Source organism: Ictalurus punctatus, unplaced genomic scaffold, assembly GCF_001660625.3.
Source record: "Ictalurus punctatus breed USDA103 unplaced genomic scaffold, Coco_2.0 Super-Scaffold_100046, whole genome shotgun sequence".
Classification (NCBI taxonomy): domain Eukaryota; kingdom Metazoa; phylum Chordata; class Actinopteri; order Siluriformes; family Ictaluridae; genus Ictalurus; species Ictalurus punctatus.
In genome coordinates this window covers 347,118-373,578 of record NW_026521087.1, presented here as the reverse complement: position 1 = coordinate 373,578, position 26,461 = coordinate 347,118, and the positions used below count along the sequence as shown (strand labels likewise).

Sequence of the window (26,461 nt, the reverse complement as noted above, 5' to 3'; positions counted from 1 at the left end):
AATTCATGGAATTTCCATATTCAAAGCACTTTTAATACTCTTTCCTGTACAAAACTTGTTGAACAAAATTTTTCTTCGCTTATTATAATTTAGATTAGGGTGCAAGGGCTAATTATCTGACTAAAATTGTCTGGCATTTGCTCGTTACTTACTACAAACTAAACAGCATTAGTTTAAAAACAAGAACACAGTTCTAAACATAACTATTGAAATAAACATATTTCGCTTACAGATTCTTGCCGTGAACTGTACAGTCCTGAGGGAAAGCGCAATTTGAAAAAAAAAAAAAAAACTCTACGTGTGTGTCTTCTCACAACATGTTATAATCCGCACCACGTTTGTCACATTTATTTTAAAATGTAAATTATATATTATTTATAGTTTCTGTTTTTTTTTATTCTTTGTTTTGGTCATTATTCCATATTTTATGGACTGATATTTAAAAAACAAAAGTCAAATAATTTTTTCCAACATAAGACAAGGAACTATTTTCAGTGGAAGAATACTAGTTCAATTTGGGTAGTGAGATGAACATCGGTGCTACTTTTAAGTGTGTGTGTGTGTGTGTGTGTGTGTGTGTGTGTGTGTGGAATGCACATGTCCATACTATATATGAGAACGTGTGTGTTTGTGCTGGGAACAAAAGATACCATTACGAGTGAGAGCTGTGTGCTCAGTGATTACACACTATTTCATTTATGGACTTTAATGTTGTGAATTCTTTATATTTCCAGATTTCTTGAGTTATTACTGATGTCTGGTGAAAATTTCATGTGAATACCCTCATTGGAAATATATTTAGTGAAATAAAATGTTGACACATTCAGTACCCAACCCCTGATACCGGTCTGTGGGTCATTTGGTACCGGGCCACACAGAAATAATAAATAACTTACATTATTTCCATTTTATTTATTCTCTGAAAACGATGTTTTACTTTGAAAAATGACCGGATTCTCTCCGTTACATCCGTCTATTTCTAACTCTTGATGCATGTCAAGATGCTTGTCTCGGTCACGTGATACATTACTGCTAAAAAATAAACCCACAAGCTAGCAAAATGAGTTGAAAACAAACGTCTCTGGAAAGTTTCTTTGCGAAGGGGTAAAGGCCCAGTGAGGAGACAGAAGAAGAGCCTATGACTTCCAAGAAAAAGAAAGCTGCATTTAACAGACAATACCTGGAGTCCTACTTGAAATATAAATAAGAAGATCTGCTGCTGGAGATCGCAAATGACTGCGGCCTTAAAAGTATGTTCGAGACAACAACTCTGCAGTGTTCTGGATTAAAGTCATGGCAGAATACCCTGAGCTCGCCACAACAGTACTGAAAACCCTGTTGCCATTTCCGACATCCTTTCTGCAGTGACAGCAACCAAAACAAAATTACGGAGTAGACTGGACATAAGCAACACACTCCGGGTGTCATTGTCTCCCATTAGCCCTAGATGGGACCGTCTTGTTACAGAGAAACAGGCTCAGGGCTCCCACTGATTCAGCGTTATGGTGAGTCGTACTTTATATTTGTTTTTGTGGTGTATCTTATTTTGAAGGCATCTTGAAACATTACCATAGCGACCAGAGAGCGTTAGGGGCAGAGAGGATGTTACTCATGTTATATTGTTGGCGTGAAGTTATGAGGACGCTGCTAATAAATTTGCGATTTCACATTGGATTCACATTTATTATTATATATTTTTTTAAAAATACCCCAGTTTTATGCCGGTCGTGTCATTTTATTTTGTTGTATTTATCAGCCACATCTTAAAGGCCGGTCCGTGAAAATATTGTCTGATATTAAACCGGTCCATGGTGCAAAAAAGGTTGGGGACAGCTGCTATAACATGCAAAACGGGTACAATATTCTAGTATATCTTCTTGTGTCAATCCTGATGAATTGGTTGGTCTTTTTAACAGTACTTGCATTGCTACCTTGGACTCAGTTGCACCCCTTAGGTCACAAAGACCAAAGGTGATGCATAAAGTGCCGTCCAACATGATGTGAATAATTACAGACCCATCTCCAAATGATCATTTATTTCAAAAGTCTTGGAAAATGTTCTTTATTCTCAGATCTCTTCTAAATGAGTACTTTCAACATAAAAAAATATTAAATTTCAGTCTGGTTTTAGAGAACTACATAGTGCTTAATCTGCTTTGTTAAAGGTTACCAATAACATTTTATTCTCACTTGACTCTGGTTCCTGCTGTATTTTAATCCTGCTGGATTTAAGTGCAGCCTTTGATACAGTAGATCATGACATCCTTTTAAAGAGACATAATCATGTGGCTGGGTTTCAGGGACATGTGTTGAAGTGGTTTGCCTCTTACCTTAAGGGGAGGACTTTTTCTGTTAATGTAGGAATTAAATAAATTGTTTCTCACTTCATGCTCAAATCTCATATGGTGTTCCTCAGGGTTTCATTCTGGGACCTTTTTTGTTTGCTCTATATATGCTTCCTCTTGGTCATGTCATTCAGAAACACAACTTATAGCACTGTTACGCAGGAAAATGCTTTCTATGAAGGACCTGGAAATGGTTATTCATGCATTTATAACATCAAGGCTAGACGAATGTAATTCCCTCTATTTTGGATTGGCTAAAACTGCTCTACATTTCTTGCAAATGGTACAAAATGTGACAGATATATTATTGACTGGCACCAGAAAACGTGAGCATATTACTCCAGTCATCACATCTTTACACTGGTAAATTTCTGCACTGATTTAAAAATTTTGCTATTTGTTTTTAAAGCTTTGCATGGATTTGCTTCCCAGTACATATGTGATCTCCTTACACCATATACTACCTCAAGATCTCTTCGATCATCCAGCCAACTATCCTTTCAATCTCTCGTTCACGTTTTAAAACCAAAGGTGACCGGGCTTTCTCATTAGCTCCTCCCAGGTTCTGGAATAGTCTCCCTTTGCATATTAGATCTTCCCCCTCTATTGCTATGTTCAGCACTTCTCTGAAGACCCACTTCTATTCATTATCTTTTAATTTGGTCTGAGGGTGTAGAATTTTCATTTCTCCATTGGTATTTGGTACTATTAAATGTATGCTTATAATTCTGTTTTATACTACTTCTACAGCATTTGGGTTTCAACTTCTGTTTCTAAATGTGCTTCTATAAATAAATAAACTTCGGTTAACACTTTATTATGATCAGTTTCATGGTGGATTTGGAGCCTATCCCAGGAATGCTGGGACTGAGACAGGAATACGGACTGTACGGGATGCCAGAATCTGTCGCTCTCTCTCTCTCTCACTCTCTCACACACACACAATTAGACACAATCTATGTTACCCAATCCACCCACTGTCATGTTTTTGGGAGGTAAGAGGAAACTTTTTTACCTTCAAAATATTATAACCTCATTTAGGATCAGAGAGTGATACTAATTAGAATTCATACCGGTGGGTATTGTTGTTTCCTTCTTGCTGTTTCCCCAAATTTGCTCACATTTCAGTTACTATTCTTCATGCTGCTGTCTTTGTTTATATGTTTACATAAAGTTGCCTTGCTTGCATGATGAATTCTTCTTCACATAACTGAGATAGGTGAAGATATTGAGAACTTCCCCCATAAACTTGAATAATCTGATTTCTTTGCAAGAGTGATAAAAGTAATTTTGTACTTTACTGTGATATCAGGTGGAAATGAGTCATCTGAGTGAGTCACATGGATTTAGTTTGTGTATTTGTCATTGATCTTTGTGTTTTAGCTGTTCAATAAACATTAGACTTCACTAACAGTGAGTCATGAAGCTGAATGAATACCAATTAGCATTATTGAATACACATACACTATATATATATATATATATATATATATATATATATATATATATATATATATATATATATATATATATATATATATATATAAAGGGATGCACCAAAATGAAAATTCTTGGCCGAAAGCCGAAACCGAACATGTTTTTTCATGTTTTTCCCATTTATTTTGCAATTTTTTCACCATTGCATAAATTAAATAGTCAAAATGTGTTTTTTACTATTTTGTCTTGCTTTTCAAAGAAAAAAATCAATTACAAAAAATACAATTTCAAAATATTCATTTAACACTGAACTTTTTTTTTTTTTTTCATTCCAGCTGGCATAGGCTACCAACAAGGCACAATATAACTTTAAATAAATAAATGAGTAAAATAAAAATATTTTGATGTGGTCATCTTTGAGCCCCTTGAATACCCTATGTTCGGCCTATTACTGAATGCTGAAAGAATGGAACACTCTGAAGCCTAGAAGAAAAAAGTGCATTAAAAAGTGCATTGATAAGAGTGCAGGAAATGGTTCTATTGGGTTCTATAGGGTTGATTATATTGGGGATGTATACCACTCGCGTCCCTGTACACCTCGCCGAGTATTAGAGTAGATATAGTATAGTTAGATACGTTGTTAATGTTATATTCCTTAATAGAATTAGTTTAAACTATAGATCAGTTCATTTAGTCCCTGCTGGTTTTTCCGCTCCCAGTCCATAGTACTATTTCATGTTTCTTGTTTTGTGTTTTGACCCTGAGTTCTGTGACGCGACTCTGACTCCTGCTTTGCCCCGTTTATGCCTGTTTGCCGATCGCTGATATACTATTATACTATCATATATTTGTATTGTCTATTCTGAAAGAACACAAGCTATGAATTATATTCCTTTAAGAGAGAGATGATTTGACCTCATTTTACAAACCACAGGTGTGCGTGTACGTGTGTGTGTGTGCGTTTGCGTGTGTGTGTGGCTTTCTCACAGCTCAAATTACGCAGCGGTTTGATTGTTGGAACTCTCTCTCCCCTTAAACAAAGCCAAATTTCATGTTACATTGGCTCCATTACTTCTGGAATCCTCAGAACTAGGTACACTGCCATAAACATTGAGACAAGTGTCTATAACTCTTGTTGTGGATAAAAAAATGTCATAAAATAAACATAAGGGAGACCTAGCATCCAGCAAAAGGGAGAAGAAGAAAAGACGGGCACCTAGACACATAGAAGCGGGATTAGGCGGACATTGACAAATTGGAATTACACTTTAAAGATCTTTAAGAGCAGTAATAGTCAAAAAAGTCAAAAAGAGGTATACGAGCTGAGCTGAGGAGGGCTAATACACACACACACACACACACACACACACACACACACACACTCGTACAGTCAAGGGCGGCAAGTAGACACAACATACACACACACTCTCTCTTTCTCATACACACACATGAATAACTTTAATAATATCTTATAGTAATAGAGAAACTCTATAAAAAAAAAAACAGAATAGTAGGATATGCAGGACAGTAGAACTGTAATGATATTAAAAAGTTGGAAGTACAGTAAACCGCTTTTCAAGTAGTATAAATATATATAAAATAAGAAATATAGTGCAAATATGAAAATAAATTAGAAACTAGAAATACAGGAAAATGTAAACTTACTCATGACTCAAATGGTGAGGGATCTTGGCTCACAAGGAAGGCCTTAATTTTAAGAAAGAACCATGAGGAGCCAGTTATAAGGGTGGCTGGGTCAAACTGCCCCCCGAGATAACGATAAGACCAAGGTCCCTCCCGGTTGTTTAGCCTTGTCTACGTCATCTTCTATCCTCTAGGTAATTGAAAAGTGAAGTTTCTGAGGCCCTAAGGTAACTGAGAATTATGGTTTCTGAGGCCCTAAGGTAACTGAGAATTCTGGTTTCTGACGCCCTAGGTAACTGAAAATTCTGGTTTCTGATCCTCTGAGTAACTAGAAACTCTGGGTTTTAATTTTCTGGGTTATTAGAAATGCCTGGGTTCTGATTTTATGTGTAAATTAAAACCCCTGGTTTCAATTCTATGTGTAAGTGAAATAGCCCTTTTCTGGAACATAAGAGTAAGGTAAATGAGCTCTTTTTTAACCCTATTGGTAGTGAGATCATAGTCTTTTTGAAACATATGGGTTATCTAGTGTGTAAATACAGTATAAATACTGGAGCTTAAGCTCAGGGTATTGGGATCACTTCTGAGAATTCTCATCGGTGTGGATCTCGTGGGGTGGAACGGAACAATAAAGCTGGACCCTTGCTTCTTCTCACTCACGGCTGGTGTATTTTTTCTATCTCCAACTGGTCTCAGAGGTAGATGTGAGTATTGGCTTCTAAGTTGAACTTTAAATGTTTTTGGGTAATAGGATAAATTTGAGCCAACATTTGGCACCCCAGATTGGACTGGGCTAAGATCTATTTGTCTGGAATCTCTCCCGTGGGACTTCGCTCTCTAAGCAAAAGACAGGCCGTATAGGAAAAGGCATTGCAGACGCCTGTTATTTCGAAGCTCTGTTTTAGTGGTCTGTTGCTACGGCTGAGAAGCCCCGGGGTGGGAAGAAAGACTAAGTGGGTCTCCAAAAGAACCTTGAGTGAGTGAGAAGAGCTAAGAGAAGTGTAGATTGTAGAAGATTGTACTTATTGTAATTGTATAAGGTTCATAAGACTGTGTAAGGATATGGTATATGTGTTGTGTGAGTGAAAGTCCTGCAATACCGCTGGAGGAAGGGAAAAAAGGTAGAAAGAAGGTAGAAAAAAAGAGAAGAGAAATAGAGAAATACTCCAGGGCGGGGATAGAAAGCAGGTGGAAAATGGGGCCTCAGACCCCAGATACCGGCTACTAGACTAGACTAGCAGACTAGTGGCGGCTGCATTGGTGGGGACCCCTAATACCGCTGGAAAAAGATTAGATAAAAGATAGATAAATTAGATTCCAGGGCTGGATAGAGAGGGGAATAAATCCTGGGCCCAGGTCCGGGTCGTGCAATACAGCATGCCCGGTGTATGAATGGAATGTGTACTAACAAATGTGTGTGCTTAAAATATATGTGCTTATAATATATGTGCTTATAATATGAGTGCGGTGTGAGAGCGTGTAAGTTTTGGAGACAGGGAAAATGTATTTATTAGTGCTCTGAACATGAGCTCCATACCTAAAGTATTGGATAAGTTGGATAAGATTTAGAGAAAATAATTTTTTTTCCTTTGGAGAAAGTTGGATTTAATTTGTATGACTGTAAGCTCCATGCATATGGAGCTCGTATGGAGGTGCTTTATACTTTGAAAACTTCATGTAGTAACATAAATAAGTGTAATAATGTGGAATACAATGTGTGTATGTGAGCTTGCCGGCGTTGTTGATAGAAAGGGGTGTATGTGTGTGTTCCTATCTGTTCTTATCTGCTCAAGCAGGCCTGCCGTCTGTGTGGAAAGAAAAAAAGGAAAAGAAGAAAAATGTGTGTGTGTGCGCACTTCAGATTGAGCTGAGTAACTCAGAACAGTGTGAGATTTTATTTAATTTTTTTTAAATGTTTTGAATCTGCTACAGACTTTCGGTGAGTCGGGTGTGACTGTGTGTATAATTAATTTGGTATCAATAACTGCTGTATGAGTGTTTTAAAAATGGGGGAGCATTCAAGAACATTGTAAATATTTTAGACATCTGCCTGATTGCCCGTTGTGTAAATCAGAACTAATAGACCTGTAATATATAAAAACATATTCACAGATTGTGTGATCCAGGGAAAAAGGAAGACTGAAGGCGGAAAAAAAGTGTGCATTTTCAGGCCCCAGAAGCCATTGTTGAGAAATGAATGAGTCCGACGCTCCAAATGTGGAGGAGAAAGTCCATTTGGACCTTTCATTTATATTCCATAAATTAAGTTATAATAAAGGATTTCTCTTTTATGATGTGTGAGCAGAGAAATAATAATAATAATAATAATAATAATAATAATAATAATAATAATTTGTCTATATTGCTCGTTTCATTCAGTGCCTTGTCTAGAAATCCCTGCAAAGATGTTAGGTATAGCATTTTAGTAACTATTGTTATACAACTTGAAGTTAGTAAATTATAAAAAAATTGTGTTTACAATTATGGTAATTAAGTACATAACACTTAAATACCTTTTAAATAATGTGGAAAAACTAGTTGGAAGTTTATATATAGGTTGTGGCTGGTCAGAATCATGCGCGCCGGAGCTCCAAATCATTCTTTTCATTTTAATTTGAATTCCCTGTTTGTGTTTCCCTGTTTGGAAACTGAATGAAAGTGTTTTGAGTTCCATGGTGACGGTTATCTAAACCACCGAGCGCGCGAGAGAGGGAGAGCGCGCGGGCGAGAGATTTCTGTTTTTTCCCCTTTTAGTTATCTCACGCCCTACATTAAAGTCAAAGTGATTCAGTGTATATATATACGTGGATATATTCCTGTAAAAAATTTTTAAATCAATCAGTATGTCTTTATGTTATCAGTCTGGAGAGAACTTTAATAATAGTTTATGTGTTGTGCGGTGTGAATGATAAAATTGATCAGCTGACATGTGAACCTGTTCGTTTTGAGTGATATTAATAAAAAACCCTGAAAAGTAAAACCGACCCGAGGTAACAGTCTCTGGCTGATCACAATGTGGTCCGTATCAGGCTAGGTCACATCCTCCCTGTTGAGATAATGTTGAGCCTAAACATTTGGTTTTAGAGAGCAGTCTACCTTCATGAACTGACTCGCTAACTAGAGCTGGAGTAACCATAACTAATTTGTGTATCGGTGATTCCTATACGGGTACGTGTCTATACAATATCTTAAGCAGTGTAAGTGCGAATTCTTCTGGCGTGTGGTATTCATGTTGTATAATGCTGAATAATTTCTGCATGTTTTCTCTTTAAATGCTGTGTATATGTCCAATGATAAGTAATTAGTAAGATCAGATGGCAGTAGTAGTCTGCACATTTTAAATTCTTTATAATGTGTTGTACGCCTGTTACAGATGTGATATCTGAATCAGTAACATTAGAATAAGGTGATGATTTGATTACTTACTTTTGCCGACATGTTGTGCTGATATGAGTTTGGGAGGTAGTTTAATTACGGTCCCTTTACAATAGTGTAGTTTGAAGTGTTTTTTTCCTGAACCGTAGATTGGTGAATAGAATAGAGTAGTTATGCAAATATATATGTGTGGGTGTGTATATATATACATATGTGCTATACGGTGTGCTATGGATATGTCATACAAAGTATACGAGTTACAATATTTAAATAATACAAAGCAGTGGTCACAAACTCGAGAACCTGTGAAGTGAATTGAATTGATAATATGTTATACAGCAGCTGAGAACTGATAAAAACTGAGAGCTGTGAACTGGATGCAGGTGTGGTATTTTTATGTGTGTGTGATCTGGGAATTGCGGTCCATGGCAGCAGCCATGTTTGTGGGCCGCAGTGAAGGATGGGAAATGTGGTTTGTGATATGAGTAGATTTAACACTACCTTAATATGGTCAAATACAGTTTAAATGAAATGGATAAAATTATAGGGCGAATCTTATGCTTCTTACAATTGTGCGTTCAGCCAGGGTAACGTGGTGGTAAATTGAAACAAAGCTCACAGATGATTAACTTAGTCTAAAATAAAATTTAATACATATTCACATTCCTCCAAAGTGAGCAACATTTAAATGTCATGTATGAAGGATCTGAGTGATATTTTGAGTACAGTATTTTGATACAGTTATAAATTAATAAGAAACAAAATGCATGTACATGCATGTATACCATTTAGACTACAGACTAGTGCTGTACACATAGAACCAAATTCACTAGGTTGTTTTGAATGTAAATTAGTGGGATAAAAGTGGTTAGAGGACTGTAAATGCATATCTAGATCTCAACCTCATTTACTCTATTTTAGTTCTATCTTATTGGGATTATCACTCGTTAGCACAGATGGAATATTAATATGTTCGGGTAGTGTGCACCACACATTTTTAGACTAAAGGAATTTTGTTTTCCTTTCTCAATATCTTTCTGGTAAATGAAAAACAGGAAGGGATAAGAATGTATCTTTGTCAATTGGGTTTGTACTTTAAAAAAAAAAAAAAAAAAAATATTACACGGACTAGAACTATTTTACAGGGATAACTATGCATGAGAGTGGAAAACCACTTTAAGAGAGGTGTTAATCGGTTGATTAGAGCAGTGGAGATTATTTTAGTAAATTTATTTAAATGATTTGATAGACCAACATTATTTAATCTCCGCAGCAATATTTCCTGATTCACGGTGTTGAGAGCCTCTTCTAAATCAACAGACAGGGAAGTGCAGAGGGAACCGTGACATTGTTTTAAGACTTTCAAAACAACAGTTGTGCTGATATGTTTGTGTGACCTTAGACTTCTTGCAGACTGATAACATGTGAACGGTTCACTGAAAAAGCTTTCTACAAGGGACATAGGCGAGGAGGCCGTGTTATTGGATTGTAATGATCTAATATAGTTGGATGTCCCTGATTTAATATAATAAATAAATAAATAAATAAATAAGAAAACTGATTTCCAAATTTCTAGTATAACCCCTTTGTCTAATGAAAGATTAAAATGATACATTGAAAGAGATGAAATAATATCAACTGCTAAGTCATTTAGAAATACAGACTCCACACAATCAGGGCCTTGTGATGTGTTTATATCGAACTTGAGTGATCTGTAAACATCACAAGTCTTAACACGTTAAAAACTGAACTCCTCATATCGAATTGTTTTTAATAGCTTCCTGCTTTATTAAAATCAGGGTATAGTAAATCACGATAAATATTCACTGTTTTAAGGACTAGATCTGATGCATAAATTGAACATTTAATGATGGGTTTTGCAGTTGTGTGTTCCCAGTTGTCTGTCTCCAGTCTCCAGTACTATTGTCCTGTAAACAATATCTTCGATCCTCAGAAAAAGGATGAAGGGACATGCCCACTTAGTCTAGCATTATTACAGCAAGCTGTGATAACAAATGCGACAAGTTTTGCGATACAACCAACCCACCCAGTAACCATTATTTATAGTATGATGTATATAGAATATATATATATATGTATATATATATATATAAGATGTCCCAATTGTAACCTATAACTGTAATTCCATTCCACATGATATTATTATGAATAAGCGCTTTTTCCAAATGACTGCATGTGAGAGCTCAAGGCAATTATTCCTCTTAACAATTCCTAGATCGGTAGTACACCTGGAAGCGTCTCCTTCGGGGGCTGTGGGCTCCCCTGTGGTGTACTCCTCTGTGGTCATAGACTCCCTTGCACGCTCCCAAGGCCGTCAGGACATGATTGGGGTCATCCTCCGCCCCATAAAAGCACAACAAATGTTCCTGGACGTTATCAAGTATGGTCTGCAGTGGATCACTGATTGTTCACTACAGGACAACATCCTGAGATCCGGGTGTTCTTTGGACAAGCCTGACATTAAATGGATTATGTTCTGCACTTGTACTATGGCTGACAAACTACAACAAAGACTGTATCTTACATGTGACTGAAAAGGGGGGGTGCTGCTGGGGGGGTCCCGGCTCAGGAGAATGGGGCGCTTACAGGGCTGAAGTTTATGTATTGAAAACATCGGATTTGGTGGCACAAGGATTGCCAGGCTGGAGATGCTCTCTTAGTGCGGATCATTGGGAAAATTGCTCTCTCACACATCGATCTTACGTTCATCACACCGGGTCATTTCTATTTTGAAAGAACATGATATGGGGATATGGGGTTAATCGATGTGCCACCCGAACTAAAATTCTTAAATTCTTAAACCTGTTAGTGTGTCTAACTCACCAGCGGTAGTGTTGTAATGGTGTAATTAATTCTGAATTCTGTGGAGCCAGACACTGAGAACACACACGATTACCCAGCCGAAATTCGTATTTCCTTGAGCTTAAAAGTTTCGGATCTGAAATTTCACAAACATTATGAACACCCTGTTCTGCCCAATTGGCTGAATTGAAGTCTATCACCAAAGAATGCAACCTGGTTAAGGGTAGAATTGTTAAAAAATATATATATAATAAAAAATAAATAAAAAATAATATAAATACTGACGTTTAGGCCCATGGATTGTGTCGTCTGTTTGGAGTTGCTTGAATGCAATGAGGTTCTAGGAAAAAATTGGAACGCCACTTATCGAACAAATAGTTTAATTGAATTCTGACTGCACTTCTTGCTGTATGTATTACAGCTGCCCATGATCTTAGCCAGTGTGCGAGGGGGAAGGTAGAGGAATGATCTCTGTACTTGCAGGCAACGATGGAGGGTCACCTGAAGTGTGCTCAAGATTTTTTTTTTTTTTTTTTTTTTCTTTCCTTGACCAGGGATAGGTCTGGCATACCCTGATTTGTGTTGGATACAATTTGTGCTGATACTAAACGTATTTCAGTAGATGCTCTACCTCTTGCACTAATGACCTATCACATGCAGACTAACAGCAATATGCATCTAACAACGCATGAAATGCTTACGGGTCGACCCATGTCTGTGTCTGTTCCTGATGATGGACGGCCGCTGGAGTAATTGCAGATGAATCGAAAAACATATATAAGACCACTAACTATTATGTATGGAGCTATATATTCACAGGAACACAGCTAAGTGCAGTGTTATCAGTGTTATGTGTGAGGCGTCACCGCTTCAACGGGGGGAGGTGTTCGGAGGTGTTCGGAGGTGTTCGGAGGTGTTCACCCGGAGGTGGGAGTCCCGGAGCCGCGAGAGAAGGCTGACTACAGGGCAGCAGCGTACTAGACCATGCAACCCCTGGAGGATGCTCAATCCTCCAATGACGAGATGGTGGGGAACACGTGAAGGTCCGGTACGAAGAGTCAACGGGGGGTCTGCTCTGTGGCAGACAGGATGAGAAGATGTGAAGATCCATACCCTGGGTGTACGTGCTAGCCTAACCTCTCCCCAAAGGGTGGCTCTCTACAGTACGTAAAGTGCTTGAGCTGAAGACAACCAGCATACAGAGAGATACAGATACTGCATACAACAGACTGTCAAGTATTGTTATAAAATGTTATAAAATGTTTGTGATGTGACGCAATCAGGCACAGAAAAGTATAATGGTGCTGCCGAGCACATAGTGCTGGCAGGGTGGGAATTTTTCCCTCGTAGGAGGTTTTTTCGCCCACCCCTGACTGCAAAAGACTGGGGTTTGGTTTTTGAGGGGGAGCAAGAACCTGCAGGTCCCGACAAATACAAAACTGTGGGCTGACAGGCCTAGTTGAGAAAGATAGGGACGTGTAGATCAAGTAGTTAGTTACTGTAGTGGCCACTCATACGTACGGCAGTAGTATTAGTAATGAATGATTAGGGAAACTCAGTTAATCACACTTATAATCGATGTAGGGTATAATCAAAGTAGTTAGATTCAAAATGAGATATATATATATATAAAAGGAGAAGTAAGTTAAGGGTTAAGAGTTATGACGAGGTACATCTACACATGTCTCGGATCAGTGTTGCGTAGAAGTGGTTAATTTAAGGGACCCATTTGAGAACGGGGACGGGCGCAGGGATTATGGCTTCGTTAGAGTAATCCTCCGACAGCTAGCGGGGGACGGCCATGGGGTGCGGCAGAATCAGTTCCTCCATGCTTAATTAAGGTATTGTATGAGGCTTCATAGCCTCAGGTAGTGTATGAGGCTTTATAGCCTCAGAGTGGGGAAATGTTGTGGATAAAAAATGTCATAAAATAAACATGAGGGAGACTTAGTAAAGTAATATGTAATTTTATTGATAATTCACAGGACTGGTGGGTGCGTAATCTTGAGGAGAGCGGTGGGGGGAAGAAAATGGGGTGCGTCCTGGGGACATGGGATAGTCAGCGAAGGTGAAGTGACAGGACCACTGAGAGTAGGGCGGACTGACAGGTGAGAAGAGGGAAGAAGGGTCGGGGCCCAGATCAGAGAAGATGACATCTCCCTCAGACTGAAAGCTGGAGAGGGGTTTTGGCTGTGTGGAGGCATCAATACACATGTTCACGGGGCAGATTCTGTATCGGAGAGGGGGGGAGCCCCGCATTTCCATTTCCAGAGGGGGTGCTGCGAAGAAAGTTAAGTAGCACCATGATTTCAGCAGTGAGATGCGCAAGCTGATAATGAGTGTCCAGACCCAGATCCAGTAAAGGGGAGAAGAAGGACTGACGATAGGCACCTAGACACACAGAAGCAGTATTAGGCAGATATTGACAAATTGGATTTACACTTTAAAGATCTTTAAGAGTACTACACTATGGTTTATTAGTCGAAGAGTCAAAAAGAAGTATAAGAGCTGAGGAGTGCTAACACAGACACACACACACACACACACACACACACTTACACACACACACTCTCGTACAGTCAAGGGCGGGCATGTAAGACATAACACACACACACACACACACACACACACACACACACACATAACATTATAACTTTATGAGAATAATAAAAAGGAGTATTAAGATATTATAAGGGTAATATCTTATAATAATAGAAAACTCTTTATAAAATACAGAATAGTAGGATATGTAGGACAGTAGAAGGGTAATATAATGATTTTATGAAGTAGGAAGTACAGTACACCATTTTTCAAGCAGTATAACTATATATAAAATAGAGATATAGAGCAAATATGAAAATAAGTTATAAACTAGAAATACAGGAAAATGTAACTTGCTCATAATTCAGATGGTGAAGATTCTTATCTCGCAAGGAAGGCCTTAATTTTAAGAGAAAACTATGATGAGCCATTTATAAGGGTAGCTGAGTCAAGCTTTTTTAACCCTATTGGTAGTGAGATCATAGTCTTCTTGAAACATATGGGTTATTTACTGTGTAAGTACAGTATAAATACTGGAGCTTAAGCTCAGAGTATCAGATCACTTCTGAGAATTCTCATCGGTGTGGATCTCGTGTGGTGGAACGGAACAATAAAGCTGGACCCTTGCTTCTTCTCACTCACGGCTGGTGTCTTTTTTTCTATCTCCAACTGGGCTCAGAGGTAGATGTGAGTGTTGGCTTCTATGTTGAATTTTAAGTGTTTTGGGGTAATAGGCTATATTTGAGCCAGCATCATCTGTGCAGGTTCTGCCACCAGCCACTAAAACAAGGACCCAATAGCCCTCATATCCACACTGGTTTCCCTGGAGCGGCAGGCAAATACATTTACTGTCCTTCTAAAGTGCTCTCCCTGTGTCAAGTACAGGGAATGATTGCAGAGATGACATGGGCAGAGTTTCAGCAGTCCTCATTCTATGAGGCTGAGAGGCAGAGGTGGATTGTTGAAGAGAAAATAAATTTGTTGTGAAACACAGTATTTAAGGTCTGTGCATGACATGTCTGATAGCAAGCCAAGCACAAGGTTGGATTTTGGTAAATAGTTACAAATCCTGTGTAATACTGTTGTCCATGAATCTCATTCTCCGTCTTCTGTGTTCTGTGTTCTCTCTCGCTCTCTCTCTCTCTACCATTGTGGAATTGTGTATAGACAACATTGTATTTAAAAAAACAAAACAAAATTGTCCTGTGTATTTGTAAATATGTTTTATCTAGCTTGTATTTGTAAATGTTTTAAAATCTTAGTCCTTATTTGGAATACATTTTCAATAACTTACTATAACACACCCTGCATATATTATTTAGATAGTTATTTTAATTTTGACAAACTGTTAATTTCACATTCTTCTTTAACAGTTAATTTTACACACTGAAAGAGCATCGGAATAGTAAATGTTGACAATTCCGCTTTAAAAAAAATACATAGATACGATATGTAACAGATAAAATAATATAAATATTTGAACCGATGTTTTTACGTTAGGTTCGTCCGACCCTCCTCCTGGATTTTCCTCACTTTCTATTGGCTAGTCAGCGCTCTACACCTACGTGTGACTGGCCCCCGTGTGGCAGGTGAGAATTCTACCACTGAACCACCAATGCTTATCTTAAAAATCCATGGACTTCGCAGAGTGTGATTTAAAGCTGAGTATTGTGCTGCCTCAGCAATTTGGTTTAAAATTCTAAAGGAAAATTTCTTCCATATTTCAGCAGCATGGAGTTTGTCCATTACCCTAGTTTTGGGCAGAATTGATAAGGCTTGTGAAGGGCTTTGGGTGAAGGCTCAAGCAACACAAACGTCTCCAAAACTCAGTTGTGCATTGGCCTGGAATATAACCCGGACTTCACAGAGGGTGCTTTCCAGGTAAGTATTGTGCTGACTCAGCAATTTGGTTTCAAAATTGACAAGGAGCATCCAAAGGCTCTTGTATATTTGAGCAACATGGACTGTGTCTGCTACCCTTTTTTTGGACAGAATTGATAAGGCTTGTAGAGTTCTTTGGGTGAAGGCTCAATATTCAAAACTCAGTCGTGAGTGGCCGGGAATGGAATCCCGGCCTCGCGTGTGGTAGGTCAGAATTCGACCACTGAACCACCAATGCTTATCTTAAAGGAGTAAGGACAATGCAGAGTGTGCTTTTCAATAAGTATTGTTCGGACTGAACAGTTAGGTTTCAAAATAGAAAAGGAGCAATCTTTTACAAAGCAACGGCACCGATCTGCCCAGGGGATGGAGACTGACGAGGCTTAAGTACACGTCCGGAAATGTACAGCCAACTCATCCCCAAGCACAAGGCGGGAGCAGGCATGTACGAGATGTGATCGTCCAATGGCAAGCCGGAACATAACGCATTGCAGTGGACTGGGCTTAAAAGAGGAGACAAGACACCCATCCCTCCCCTGACATAGACACACGAATGGAACATAGTACAAACAGAAATACAACTGAGGACGTAACAATGGCCAAGTATCGAATAAAATGTAAACTTGCATTTATAAAGGTAATGTTGTTAGTAATTGTTTATAAATTACCATGGTAACACAGAGCTCCGAGGTATAAAAATATGGAGTTTGTCATCAATCAAACAGTAACCAGTTTTAATACCTATAAAAGTTATCTCGGGTATCTCCTGAGCAGTTGAGTTATTACATCGAACTAATCATCTCCAGATTAAATTATTTCTGACAAAGTTTTACAGCTAGATTTGATCCAGTTTAAACGTAAAAGCTGGTTATTTTGTCTGTGTTTGAGGAATTAAAACCGTTCTGTTTTTAAACCCGAGGTAAGTTAAACGGAAGCTGTGTGGCCGAGTCCCAAATTGATGTCATTTCCGGTTTAAGTGCACTACATTAGGGATGAAATAATGACGGTCTACACCCTACGTAGTGCCCTATTTAACTCATGAGGAGAGATTTGTAATTCTGTTTTAGCGGCACTATTTAAGTATAACCTTACTTTATCCTAAAATCCATTGTTTGCTCCCTGCTTATAGCAACTAAAATAAACAACAGTGAGTGTAAAAGTGGATAAGTAATTTAGTAGCTAAAATAACTTTATATTTCTGTAATGTTTTTAATGTATAAACTGCTAAACTGATTTAAAGTTGCGTTTATATTGGGCATTCACTGCAAATTCGAGCTTTTCTCTTCTATTTCTCAAGAAATAAACACAAAAAGGACAAAATGTGTCTGTGTGTGTAGCTGGCGAGGTCACTTTGTAAAGAAATACTACGCGCATGCGCACGTAAGCATCACGTCAACATGTCCGCCATATTGATGAGGGAAAGACCGCGCTGTAAACAAATACAAGAAACGGAGGAGCTGTGGTTTTTCTGGATAATAATTTACATGATTTACCGGAGATGATAACGGCATCGTTTTCAAAAACTTGCCATTTGAAACCCGTTTTCCAAAGTTCTCAGACCCCGAAACGCCGTCGTCATGGAAACGAACAGCCAAACCGAGTCAGAAGTTTTCGGTTTTTATTTGAAAACGTTGTGGTGTAAACGGCCCCTTAACAACTACAGCAAAATGCTGCTTTTATTGCTGAAGTCTTCCTGTAAACAAATAGAAATGAAATAGAATTTTTATGATTCACACTATATTACACTCCATTCTTCTTCTCAAAGACAACTCTATTTTGAAAATAATCAAGATTTCTTTTGTTAAAAAATCAATTTCATGATGCAGCTTATTATTAGAGCTGCAACTAACGATTATTTTCACAATCGATTAATTGGTCGATTATTTTTTCGATTAATCTGATGGGGGCGGGGCAGACTTTCAATGACTTTTTTGTTTATTTCACAAACTGAGTGTTACAAATATAAATTCAGACTAAAACTTTACACAGATGTTTGTCCAAAACAGAAAAGAACCCAATACACACACACACACACACACTATATATATATATATATATATATATATATATATATATATATATATATATATATATATATATAATTAATTTAGGACTGTAGTTTAATTCGGTGCTTTTTGTGAATCCATACAAAAATAATGCATAAGTACTTATATAATATAAATGTAAACTAACTATATAAGATAAATATATAAACATTTATAAATAGTTAGATAGATAGCATTATTATTTTTTATGGATGCACAGAATTAAAGTCCAGTCCTGAATGAATAATAAAATCTCACTTTCACTGCACCTTGTGGTTTCTGTATCTCGGTGTCTTTAGACATTATTTTACTTTTGATCATAATGTTTGAATTAGACATTACAGATCTTACTCGCGCTACACTCTGTATCAGCGCGTCTACACCGCGCGTGACCAGCAACGCGGCCTCGTTACTAACACTTTATTTTCAGTGCTTTTTGAACTGTCTCTCAGCCCTAAATAGTTCCGCGGTATTTGTGTGGAATTGGGATGAACGTCTAGTTAAAGGGTTGATGTCTCGCTGGCGCAGTGATTTGTTCTTTAGGAGTGTTTTTCTCTTCAACAGCGCTCCGTGTGGAGACTTGTAGTTCTGTAGTCACAGGTGCACAAATCAGTCACACAGCCAGAGCTCCACCTGCGCCTCTCGCAGGGAAACGGTTTCTGTGCACTGGCTCCGTCCCAAATCACCTTGTATGGAATCTCTATCTCTAGTGCACTAGGTGCGGTAGACACTCCATTCGTTCAGACCGTGTGTAGTGTACCTAGATACGCAGTCGTGCAGGATTTGGGCACAGGCCACGCTAATGAAACATCATCCATTTCAAGTCAAGTTGCTATTGTTAAACACTTCACTAAAACCTGTATGGAAACGTTGCTGTTCAGTTGTTCTATAAGCGCAGTTTCAACCAAATACAGTGGAGTGTAAAAGTTTGTACCCCCTTTTGGTTTCTTTTGGACGGAAGGGTGTTAAATGTCCTAAACACTATAAAATTTGACTGCAAGTAGAAGTTAATTTTATTATCAGACTCGGATATCCATGTTAATATTTTTTATTCTGCTCATTAGTGTTAAATGACGATGATTTTGTGGTCAGTAATCCGTTTGTGTGTTGATTTTGATGTATGTTTTGGATCACTGTCCTGCTGGAAGATCCAACCACGGCCCATTTTAATCTTTCTGTCAGAGGCAGTCAGGTTTTTATTTAGTATCTGTTGATATTTGATAGTCCATGATGCCATGTATCCTAACAATATGTCCAGGTCCTCTGGCAGAAAAAACATTCCCAAAACATTAAAGATCCACCACCATATTTAACCGTGGGCATGAGGTACTTTTCCATATGGCTACCTATCTGTGTGCTTCAAAACCACCTCTGGTGTTTATTACCAAAAAGCTCTAATTTGGTTTCATCTGACCATAGAACCCGATCCCATTTGAAGTTCCAGTAGTGTCTGGCCAACGGAAGACACCCGAGTGTTTTTGGATGAGAGTAGAGACTTTTTTCTTGAAACCCTTCCAAACAGCTTGTGGTGATGTAGGTGACTTCAGATTGTAGTTTTGGAGACTTTCTGACCCCGAGACACAACTAACTCCTGCAATTCTCCAGCTGTGATCCTTGGAGATTTTTAGCCACTTGAACCATCTTCTTCAGTGTGTTGAGACAATATAGACACACGTCCAATTCCAGGTTGATTCATAACATTTCCAGTTGACTGGAACTTCTTAATTATTGCCCTGATGGTGGAAATGAGCATTTTCAATGCTTGTGCTAATTTCTTATAGACACTTCCCATTTTGTGAAGCTCAACAACCTTTTGCTGCACATCACAGCTACAGTGGTGCTTGAAAGATTGTGAACCCTTTAGAGTTTTCTATATTTCTACATAAATATACACAAGAATTTCAGACAAGTCCTAAAACTACACAAAGAGAACCCATTTAAACAAACGTGACACATATTATACTTGGTCATTTATTTATTGCAGAAAATAATCCAATATTACATATCTGGGAGTGGCAAAAGTAGCCACTGTAAAAAAGCTTCCCTGTATGCAGAGTTGATCCTATTTATTTTCTATATTAGGGATGTCACAATACCAAAAATCTAGTCATTGTTACCGATACCACCAAAACTACACGATGCTCAGTACCATGGTGTGGTTTTTATTTTAAAAAAAGAGAGAGAATTAAAAAAAATATTCAATTAAAAACTCCTGGAGGACATCCTCCTCTGGCTGATACTGGCAGAGAGAGAGAGAGAGAGAGAGAGAGAGAGAGAGAGAGAGAGAGAGAGAGAGAGAGAGATATTTTAGTTCAAACACTGTCTGACCATGACTAATAAGTGCTAAGGTGCACTCCTAAATGCACACACACCCCTTATACTCTGAATGCAAGCATTAGTTTAAATTCACTGATATGGTGTCAGGATAAAAAGATTTATTAAAAGCATGAACATGTGTATAATTATTAGTGACATGAGGCTACATTTAGCTGACAGGACACGGGCTGAATGGCGATGCATGGTGGTCCATTAGGAGGTAGTTTATAACACTGCAATGCGTTAGCGTTTAACAAATAACTGGATATCGCAAACATTACATGGAGCATAATGTTAGCTGATTTCACGGCTACAATGCCAGCTTCCTCAAGCATAATATAGGACCTGTCTTTCGACTGTAATCCTGTGGCATTAATTTTGTGACCTAAAAATACCTCTACTTCTCCCATGAACTCGCACTTGCTCCTTCTTTGTCTCAGTCCACTCTTTTCTATCCTACTCAGTACCTCATCCAAGTTCTGCAGATGTTCATTAGCCCCTGAGACTAAAATGCCATCCAGATAAACTGTGACGCGTGTGATGTCTTGCAGAATCCCTTCTATTGTGCACTGGAAGATCGCTGGACTTGAAGCAACTCCAAATGGTGGCCTGTTGTAAGTACATAATCCCTTGTGCATGTTGATTGTAACATACTTATTGGAATTTTTGTGCAGCATTATCTTCTGATGCGCATGGATCATGTCCAGTTTGGAGAATTTTTCCTCCTGCCGACTCAGCAAATAAATCTTCTACCTTGGGAATTGGATACTGCTCCACACTAGAGCTGGAATTACAGCGAATTTATAATCCTACAAATTGGGATAGAACCATCAGTTTCCTGACTGGAACAATGGGAGCTGCCCACTCTGCAAACTGCATTGGTTCAATGATCTTGTCTTCCACCAGCCTCTGGAGTTCTCTCTCCAGCAGTGGACCCAACTCTTCTTTGAACACCTCGGATTGTCTCTCCAATACGTTAGCCAACTTATGTCCTGGTACATTTGCTACTGTATTTACCAGCTGAGGCAACAAATGATTTCCGTATCACCCCCCCCCCCCCCCCCCCCCATCTTTGAATGTTGATCTTTATTGACGATCACTCCACAGCCTGCGTTAACTTCAAATACCACCTCCATGCTATTCACTTCAGTGGTTTGTGTGATAGGAGCAGCCCTAGGTAAGTCAAACTAAACAGAACCCTTACCTTCACTACAGTGAGAGAGAGGCCTTTAGTTGCATAGATGTTACCCTGGCTCCTTTATGACCTTACAGACTACTACTTGTCTTGCTCTTGGAGTGATCTTTGTTGGTTGATATCTTCTGGAGAGGGTAATGATGGTCTTGAATTTCCTCCATTTGTGCACAATCTGTCTGTGACCGAATATTATCATTTTGTCTCGTTTGTTTAACTGGGATCTCTTGGTCTACTTTTAGGACTTGTGTAAACATCTGATGTTTTGGGTCATCTTTATTCATATATATATAATATATAATATATAATTCTGAAGGGTTCATAAACCTTCAAGCACCACTGAATATATCTTGGCCTCACTTATTGTTCTGAATGAGTAAGAGAATTTGGCTTATGCGTTACCTATCCCTGTGAAACAGGAAGTCATGGTTGAACAATGTCCTGTTCCTAGTTTCCCAAGTGTACAAAAAAGTAAAATATCAAGAGGAATATACTTCAAATACATTTCTCATGGATTCATAGGGGTGCCAATAATTGTTGTACACTCATTTAACAAATATTTTTTTATAAACTTGTAGTGTTTGCAATTGTTTATCCATGAGAGCAGAGTATTTTTGTGAATTTTTTTTGAACAAAAGGTTTTCTTCTTTGCTCATATTTACCAAGGGTGCCAATATTAGTGGAGGACACTGTACATGTCACTCTCAAGTGGAAACCTCATGACACACTGTTACTTTTCAGGATATAAAAACCTGTCAACACTGTTACAGTTGGTATTGTGGCTGTATATAAGGTCAAACACATCATCATATTAACATTTTACCAAAATGAAGCTCGTTTAACCGCATGTTTATTCCTTGCATAAATTAAACGCAAAGCATGTAGGGGTTCTACATGCATATAGTATTTGCACAATCAATAACCTATTCGAGTAATACATTGTCGTATATAAACATGATTTTGTGTTTGTGTCTGCAGTGTCCAAAGCCCAGGCTGACCCCCCACCCCTTCAACCTTTGCAGCAATGCTGGCAGCACTATTTCCCAAAGACAACCTCTGGATATAACGCTGAGCACGTGCACTCAACTTCTTTGGTCGACCATGTCGAGGCCTGTTCTGAGTGGAACCTGTCTTGTTAAACCGCTGTATGGTCTTGGCCACTGTGCTGCAGCTCAGTGTCAGGGTCTTGGCAATCTTCTTAAAGCCTAGGCCATCTTTATGTAGAGCAACAATTCTTTTTTTCACATCCTCAGAGAGTTCTTTGCCATGAGGTGCCATGCTGAACTTCCAGTGACCAGTATGAGGGAGTGTGAGAGCGATGACACCAAATTTAACACAACTGCTCCCCATTCACACCTGAGACCTTGTAACACTAACAAGTCACATGACACCGGGGAGGGAAAATGGCTAATTGGGCCCGATTTGGACATTTTTACTTGGGGATGTACTCACTTTTGTTGCCAGCGGTTTAGACATTAATGGCTGTGTGTTGAGTTATTTTGAGGGGACAGCAAATTTACACTGTTACTTTGCTACAATGTAAAGTAGTGAGTGTACAGCTTGTGTGTCATTTCTTCAGTGTTGTCACATGAAAAGATATCATCAAATATTTACAAAAATGTGAGGGGTGTACTCACTTTTTTTGGGAAATACTGTACATCTTTTTATTTACTTTAATATTTATTCATAGTGTGTGTGTGTGTGTGTGTGTGTGTGTGTGTGTGTGTGTGTGTGTGTGTGTATGTATGTATATATAAAATTAGTGTATATATGTTTATTTCATTAGAAAAAGTGCAGTACATTTTCATGGTACGGTCAGTACTGTTTATTTTTGTAATAAAGTGAACTTAATTTCTCCACTGAGTGTTATATTTTCATTCAGTAGTAATTGGTTATTAGTAGGTGCTACCCGACTTTGTTATCAGCATCTGTAAGATCCACTGTCGGTCAGCCTTTAAAATAGATTAATGTGTATGACATGATCTTCTTTAATTAATAAAGAAATGCACTTGTTGACAACGTGCTGTGGTATAAGGGGAATAAAACACTTCAGAATGTGCAGTTCTACCTTGGGGTGGTATCGGTCACTCCACTTCATTGGATCGTTGACTACTTTCCTATAACCGCATAGTTATTCCTTACATAAATTAAACATAAAGCATGTAGGGGATCTACATGCATGTAGTATTTGCACAATCAATAACCTATTAGAGTAATACATTGTGGTATATAAACTGAACTTTGTGTTTGATGTGTCTGCAGTGTCCAAAGCCCGTGGTGGTGGCAGTGCATGGCGTGTGTGTGGAAGCAGGTCTGTTGGGAGTGTTAAGTACCATCATCTCATACACTCACCACAACTCTGGAAAGTTCCATCCATTTTGTTTGCTGTCACTTTTCCTGCAAAGCTTTAACCATCAGAGAGTTATCTTTTACTGGGGCTTTTAGCTGCAGGAGACTGAATTACTAAGTTTTTTTTGTGGATCTGATTTCTTCTTTCGCAGGAGTGGATCTAATCACAGCCTGTGATATTCGTCTGTGCACACAGGATGCCTGGTTTCAGGTGAAGGTATGAGGAACATTAACTTGCCATACATTGCTTGCTTACATGTTTACACCAAGATCTGTAAACAAGTTATTTTTGTCCATATGATCATGTATAGAGATAGTAAGTGATGAGATGATAAGAATGGGCTCATTGTTCTGACTTGTACAAGCCCCTATGAAAGAGTTGACCACAAGGGGACGCACACTGAACAATTATTTACATTTGCAGTTTGTTGAAGATTAAATAAACCACAGTGAGCATCAGATGTCTGGTTTTAATACAAAGTGGACTATTTTACGATATTACCATCTTGTCATTTATCAAAGAAGAACTCCAAAACCTGAAATTTGTTCATTTTTAGACAGAAAAATTCTGCAGTGTAGCTCCAAAAGTCCAAAAATGTGACCGTCGTAATGTGGACTGGGAAGTGCACTGCGGTACCGAACCTGAGACTACCTGTAGAAGGTGGTCGAGTTCGGTTACACTGGAACTGTGAATGTGAATTGTCCCATGAATGTTGTTGGTTCGAATTTAGCCTATTACCCAAAAACATTTAAAATTCAACTTAGAAGCCAATACTCACATCTACCTCTGAGACCAGTTGGAGATAGAAAAAAATACACCAGCCGTGAGTGAGAAGAAGCAAGGATCCAGCTTTATTGTTTCATTCCACCACACGAGATCCACACCGATGAGAATTCTCAGAAGTGATCCCAATATCCTGAGCTTAAGCTCCAGTATTTATACTGTATTTACACACTAGATAACCCATAGGTTTCCAGAAAAGGCCTATTTCACTTACCCATGGAATTGAAACCAGGGGGTTTACTTTACACATAAAATCAGAACCCAGGCATTTCCAACAACCCAGGAAACAAAAACCCAGGGTTTCTAGTTACCTAGGTTGTCAAAAACCAAGATTCCCATTTACCTAGGTTTTCAAAAACCAGGATTCTCTTTTACCTAGGTTTTCAAAAACCAGGATTCTCTTTTACCTAGGTTTTCAAAAACCAGGATTCCTATTTCCCTAGGTTAAAAAAATGACGTAAACAAGACGACTAAACAACCGGGAGGGACCTTGGTCTTATCGTTATCTCGAGGGGGGGGGGGCAGCCACCCTTATAACTGGCTTTCTTCATGGTTCTCTAAAAATTAAGGCTTTCCTTGCGAGACGAGAATCTTCACCATCTGAATCATGAGTAAGTTATATTTTCCTTTTTTTTCCTGTATTTCTCGTTTATAATTTATTTTCATATTTGCACTATGTTTCTTAGTTTATATATATTTATACTACTTGAAAAGCGGTTTACTGTACTTCCAACTTCTTAATATCATTACAGTTCTACTGTCCTGCATATGCTACTATTCTGTTTTTTATAGAGTTTCTCTATCATTATTTATTATTATTATTATTATTATTATTATTATTATTATTATTATTATTATTATTATTATTATTGAGACCATTTGGGGTGAATTTGGAGCATGTGGGGGTTTAAGTAACCCCAGAATGACCTATAAATATTCTTTTAATATCTCCAGAACTGAAGCAGCACAAACGAAAATTTTTACGGCACAAGCTATTCTGCCGATGTTTTGTGTTGGTGGGGGGGGGCCAACTTCACGCAGGGTGTGTGTGTGTGTGCGCGCGCGTGTGTGTGTGTGCTCTTCAAATATCCAGATGTTCGATGGTCAAGTGTGTAGTGTACAGATAGAGTGCACAATTTAAGAAATAGGAACCAGTCAGAGAGAGGACATCGTAATAAGAACAGGAAGCACTGACCAAATAAGGAAATAGATTAAACTGGTACACGGCGTATGGGAGGCAGGAGATCGTGACAGTTATGTTAAATTATAACGTGTTGGATTATAGAAATAAATAAAGTGGTACTGATGTGTGTTTTAGGATGAGCTGGAGTGGGGCAAAGAGAACTGCATTCAGATCAAACGGATACAAGAGGTTATGACTCTCACTCACTCACTCACTCACTCACTCACTCGCTCGCTCACTCACTCGCTCGCTCACTCACTCGCTCGCTCACTCACTCACTCGCTCACTCACTCACTCGCTCACTCACTCACTCGCTCACTCACTCACTCGCTCACTCACTCGCACACATCTATACACACACTTCTCGACACAGATCCCTAACTATCATTTCTGGTGGGTGTGTGTTAGAGGTGGCCGAGTTGTTTTGAGGATCTGAAGAATTGAGTGTCACAATTCAGCGAAACTTCTCCCTCTGACTACACCAGCACGCACGCACAGAAATTCATAGTGCAGGTAACACACACACACACACACACACACGAGTAG

General features: G+C 38.5%; 1 long non-coding RNA gene across 1 annotated transcript; it reads left to right on the top strand.

Annotated features, from left to right (window-relative positions):
• Positions 1–20,256: 20,256 nt before the first annotated feature.
• Positions 20,257–24,513, top strand: LOC128630059 (uncharacterized). Its single transcript, XR_008394294.1, has 3 exons — positions 20,257–21,021; positions 22,578–23,910; positions 24,101–24,513. It is a non-coding gene; the product is annotated as an uncharacterized LOC128630059 (long non-coding RNA).
• The last annotated feature ends 1,948 nt before the right edge of the window (positions 24,514–26,461 follow it).